The sequence below is a fragment of the Phocoena sinus genome, chromosome 12 (genome assembly GCF_008692025.1).
Source record: "Phocoena sinus isolate mPhoSin1 chromosome 12, mPhoSin1.pri, whole genome shotgun sequence".
NCBI lineage: Eukaryota > Metazoa > Chordata > Mammalia > Artiodactyla > Phocoenidae > Phocoena > Phocoena sinus.
The window spans coordinates 3,952,327-3,958,326 of NC_045774.1; positions in this window are offsets into that span (position 1 = coordinate 3,952,327).

The following is a 6,000-nucleotide window of genomic DNA, read 5'->3' on the forward strand; positions in this document are numbered from 1 at the left end:
CTGCTGCTCTATGAAGGCTGAGTTGGACCCATGTTTTCATTTAACACACATACAATTACCAGTACTAGAAACTTACATAGAAGCGACAATTCCTATCTGCCCCGCCCCCCACATTTTTATACACACTGTTAAAATCTCTTACTTTGCCAATTATGTTTCTCTGAGCCTGGTTACTCTGGCATCATTTATGTCACATTAGTGCCTGTGAAGGTCAGTCTCCATGCTGTCAGGTGGCATTAGAGTGACTCCCAATTTCATTTCTATATAGAATCGTCCCGAGGTCCCTGTCATTAGACATATTTGCTAGTGGAGCTTCCAGTTGGGCACATCGGGATTTATGTCACCATGACAGGTCACTGAGACTTGCCGGTACCACGCTGACACTACTAGCCTTGCATCTTGCTTTTTACATTTGTTTTAACCTTAATGAAGCCTTGTGCTGGAAGATAGACCGGCAATAGCAATGAAGAATGAGTCATTACAGTCCTCTGCATCCAGAAAGAAATGTCAGTTCTGCAGCTCAATCTTCATCGCTTTTTATACCAGAGTGCCAGGTGGATTTTAAATTTCTTTAAAATACTTTTACTTATAAAGGCTGCATTCCAGTATCCCTTCTTCCTCAAAATCCACCGTCATTTTCCTTTTCCTTCCCTTCTATTCAGATAAAAAAAAGCCATCATTTCAAAAGTATTTGTGCTGAATTTTTGTTTTGTTTTCCCAGGAAATCAGAAAAAAATGTAACTGTGCATAAATGGAGACATTTTGACCCACAGTGATAGTTATGAGACTCATTATTCATCTTTATTCTTTAGGGGAAATACAGGAAATAATGTAGAAGAAATTAAAGCACATTGAGTTGTAAGAGTTTACATATTTCAGATGTATGCTTATTGACACAGGTGCTCTTTTAAAGAATTTCTTGGGAAAAAGAAAAACAGTTTCTATGGCAACCACATCACATTTAAGACCAAAAAGAATTGACTTCAACTTAAATTGGATAATTTCAACTTGTGTTTAGATAATTCAAACAAATTGCAACAAATATAATCTGTGCCAACACTCTAATATTATTCAGTTCTTATCTTTGTTTTTTGTAACACATCTAAGTATGCCTCTCTGACTTAATGAAGGCTCAAAGTGTAGAATTCTAGATTGGCAGGGTTTTTCATTTTTTTTTTCCCCCTTCCAAGGACTACCTGAAATGACAGTCAACCATGAGGGCACAGGGATATACATTTCCTCACACTTGGCAACGATGGTATAAAACTATAAATTTTACCAGTCTCACCAGTGGAAATATTAACTCTGGTTTAGTTTGTATATTCTGCAATACTACTCAAGTTCAATAACTTTTCTTTATTACAGCACACCTTGGAGATATTGTAGGTTCAGTTCCAAATTATAAAGTGAATATCACAACAAAGGGAGTCACACGGTTTTTTTGGTTTCCCGGTGCATATAAAAGTTATGTTTACCCTTCACTGTTCTGTATAGAGGTGCAATAACATTGTGTCTTAAAAAATGTTCATACTTTAATTAAAAATACTTCATTTCTAAAAATGCTAACTGTCATCTGACAACACAGGGTTGCCACAAAACTTTAATTTGTAAAAAACACACTATCTATGAAGCACAAAAAAGTAAAGCACAGTAAAACAAGGTATGCCTATATTATCAAGTATTTTATTTAATTATTGTTATATTCCTTCTTTTAAGGAAAAGTTTAACAATGTGTTTTTAAAAATTTTATTTTATATTAGAGTATAGTTGATTTACAATGTTGTGTTAGTTTCAGGTGTACAGAAAAGTGGTTCATTTATACATATGTTCATTCTTTTTCAGATTCTTTTCTCATATAGGTTACTACAGAATATTGAATAGAGTTCCCTGTGCTATACAGTAGGTCCTTGTTGATTATGTACTTTATATATAGTAGTGTGTATATGTTAATCCCAAGTTCTTTTTTTATTTAGGGTCATTGCTATTTTTTAAATTAATTCTTAATTATTTTTTACCATATTCTTCCTTTGTTATATACGCAGAAAATATTTCTGCAGGTCTTTATCCTTTAACTTTGCTTTTAAGTACATATAGAATTATTTCCTTTTGCTGAAGAGCATCTATCAATGTTTGCTAGCCTTCGGTTTAGGGTCTTCTCTATGACCCCTTTCCTCCCTGTCTTAGTTCAGGCTGCCATAACAGAAAACCAAGACTGGGTGGCTTAAGAACAACAGAAATGTATTTCTCACAGTTCTGGAGGCTGGATGTCCCAGATGATGGTGCATGATCAGGTTCTGACGAAGACCCTCTTCTGGGTTGCAGACTTCTCATTCTCACATGGTGGAAGGTCAGGGGAGCTTCCTGGTGTCTCTTATAAAGGCACTGATCTCACCATAAGGGCTCTTTCAACTTCATGAATGAATATATATCTTCATCTTTATACTTTCAGTTCTCTTCCATTCCATTCATTTAATACAAATCCTACACAGTTTTAGAAACTTGAAATGTAAAATCTCTTTTGATAGTTTGAAGGAAAACCTCTACATTTATTATTTTCCGCAATAATCTCAGCTCTTCATGTGCACATATTACATTATATAAGTTTTAGCATCATTTGTCAGGGTCTATGATACATCCTGTTAAAACTTTGCCTGTAATCAAATGTATTTATAGATTAATTTTGAAGAATTAATGTCTTTGCCATATTGATTCTATGCCATGGACAAAATACCCCTAGCAATTCAGACCACCTTTATGTCTTCATAAATATCTTCTAATTTGTAATGTTATTTCTTAGGTATTTTATTTTATTTTTTACATTTTTACTCTGGTATTTTGTAATTGGTGTTTGCTTGTGTATAAAATATTTATATTTTGATCTCATGTAGGCCTTTTTGAACTGTAGTTTTTCAGTTGATTCTTCTGAATATTGTCAGTAGACTATCATTGGAAATTCTTAGCATTTTTCCTTTCTATGGTAGTCTTTATACTTATTTTTATTTTTCCTTATTATTCTTTATACCTATCATCTTTGTCTACATTTCTTCTTCACCTTTGATTTCCAGGCATACAGACAACTTCACCTCTGATTTATTCTTCTGCATTAATAAATGTCCTATTTACTTATTCTCAGTGTCAACTGCAAGGTGTTGTGGCATGACTTGTTATTTCACTTAGTTTTTTAAATGTGGCATTAAAATTTTTCTCACGTTTATATCTTGTTTTAATTAATTTTTGAGATAGTGTAAAATAGATTTTGTCCAAAATTGATTTTCTTTCAATTAAAATTTTTAAAAATCTAATTTTTATTATTTTATCTGGTGATAGTTTGATTCTTGTTATATTGCAACAATAGTTTCGCAGGACTCATACTGGTTTTCATGTTTGCTAATCATTGAGCAGAGAGGCTTGGGATCGATGCTAGCACTTTCTCAAATTGAGTGTGAGGATATTCCCTTACAGTTCGCTTGACGCTATTAGATTTTTTTCTCTGGATCTTATGTTGGAGGATGAGATAAGTGATAAGAGTGAGGGAGTTGGATTTTGGTGAAGTATCTGCGGAAAGTATCTTCTCTCCATCTGGGGAGGCCTTTATGCCAAGGTCCATCTTCCTTACATACTTTGATCTTTTTGCCCCATTGTTTATCTCCTAGTCTTACTCACCTCAAAAAAATAGCACCTACATTAAACCAATTGCTCAAGCCAAACCTAGGAATTACTTCTGACATTTACCTTTCCTTCTCCACTAAAAATCTTGTCAATGCAACTTCAAGAATATTTCCAAAAAATATCCATTTCACTCCTTCTTCACTGCAAAAACCCTAGTTAAAGCCACCATGATGTCTTCACAGAGTGTAGAGTCACTCCACCTGATGTTCTGAGACTAACTCCTATCCCCATCCACCCCATTCTCTATACCACACCTAGGTCATTTTTAAGCATTTATATTGACTGAGGGCAGTCCTTTCCTTAAAGATTCCAAGGTCTGCATATGGTACACTCTTTAAAATACGAAGTCCAAAATATGGCCAAATGATCCATCATCTAGCCCTTGGTTCTGTTTCCAAAAGTGTTTAATATCATTCTATTTTTCCTCTCAAGTAATTTGACAGACTTTCATTTCTATTCCAACTATGCCAAACACCTTCCCAAGCAAAGACCCTGGATATTCTGGTCCATTTGTCTGGGTCACACTCCCCCAGTCTACTAGATGACTTTTTTTTTTTTTTTTTTGCAGTACACGAGCCTCTCACTGTTGTGGCCTCTCCTGTTGTGGAGCACAGGCTCCGGACGCGCAGGCTCAGCAGCCATGGCTCATGGGCCCAGCTGCTCCGCGGCATGAGGGATCTTCCCGGACCAGGGCACGAACCCGTGTCCCCTGCATCGGCAGGCGGACTCTCAACCGCTGCACCAACAGGGAAGCCCTAGATGACTTTTTTGCATCCTTTCGGTCTTAAAGTTTAAGTTTCAGCACTTCAGAGATATGCTCCCTAGTCAAAGCCCCACACTCAGTGCAAATTAGGTTTCTGTGTTGTATTTTTAATAGTACCCACAACCTCCCTTACAAGCTTCTAATGCTTCAAAGGCAGTGATGTCTGGTGTTCTCACAAGGTAGAGTCTGGATGCAGTAGAAATGTGGACACTGGTTGCATTAAAGATGTGATTAGATTCATTCTTCTGCTCCTCTTCCCCTATGTCAGGAAATAACTTCTCCAGATCAGCATCAAGAAGGATACACATGAGGCACAGTCCTGCCACTAAATTTCTATATGGTGTCCTAAGACCTCCTGATATATTTGATTATGAAGCTCTTTATCTGATGAAGTCTTTTTATATGACTATCCTCATAGCCTTGTCTACCCTTTAGCTCTGGCTGATCCAGATAAAGGATATTAGTAGGATACTGTTATGATAGTTTTTTAAAAAATGTATTTTCCACATTGCATTAGTTTTTCAGGAAGAATGTGAGTTGGAATTCAGTGTCATACTTCAGTGTTATTTAGCAAAAACAGTTGCTCAAAGATAATGACATGTGGATTCTATTTTCCAAGTTTTAAGTACTCAAGATATTGGAATTAGCAAAGCAAGAGGTTAAAGTTCCACTACAGACTGAACTGTGTCCCCTTCAAATCCATTTGTTGAAGCCCTGAGCCCCAATATGACTCTATTTGGAGATGAGGCTTTTAGGGTGTAATTAAGGTTAAATGAGGTCATAAGGGAAAGGTCTTAAACTTATAAGGTTGGTGACCTTGTAAGAAGAGGGAGAAAAAGAAATCTCTTTCTCTCTTTAAGAACATGCACCAAGAAATGGCCATGTGAGGACACAGGGAAATCACAGCCATATTCAAGCCAGAAAAAAAGACATTCCTCACCAGAAACCAACCTTGAGTAATACTGATGTGGGACTTCTGGCCTTCACAACTGTGAGGAATAAATTTTTTGTTATTTAAGCTGCCTAGTCTATGGTAATTTGTTATGGCAGCCTGAGTTGACAAATACAGGTACCTACTTTAGCTATGCTCCATGAGGTAAAAGAAAACATACTTGAAATGAATAAAAGTAAAGAAAATCCCAGAAGAGAAATGACAACTATAAAAATGAGTCAAATAGAAAGGAGCCCAATATCAGAATAGAGATGGTGGAGAAAAGAGAGTCAGTGAACTAAAGGTGTTTCAGTAGGAATTGTTCATTCGCGAGAGCAGAAAATGAATAGAATAAAAAGAATAAAATGAGCAAAATCCCAGGCATTCATCAAAAGTTCCAAGATAAATCTATCTGCAGTACCAGAAAGAGGGGATAGTGGGCAGACCAAATAAGAGTAAAATTCTCAATGGCCAAACATTTACCAAATTTGTTAAAAACATAAATTTAAGTAACTAAGCCCTGAGCAGGTTAAATTCAAAGAAGCCCCCTCTAGGCATATCATAACCAAACTGCTGAAAAGCAAAGATAAAGAAAAATTATCTTGAAAGCAGTTAGAGAAATGATATGTCACACAGA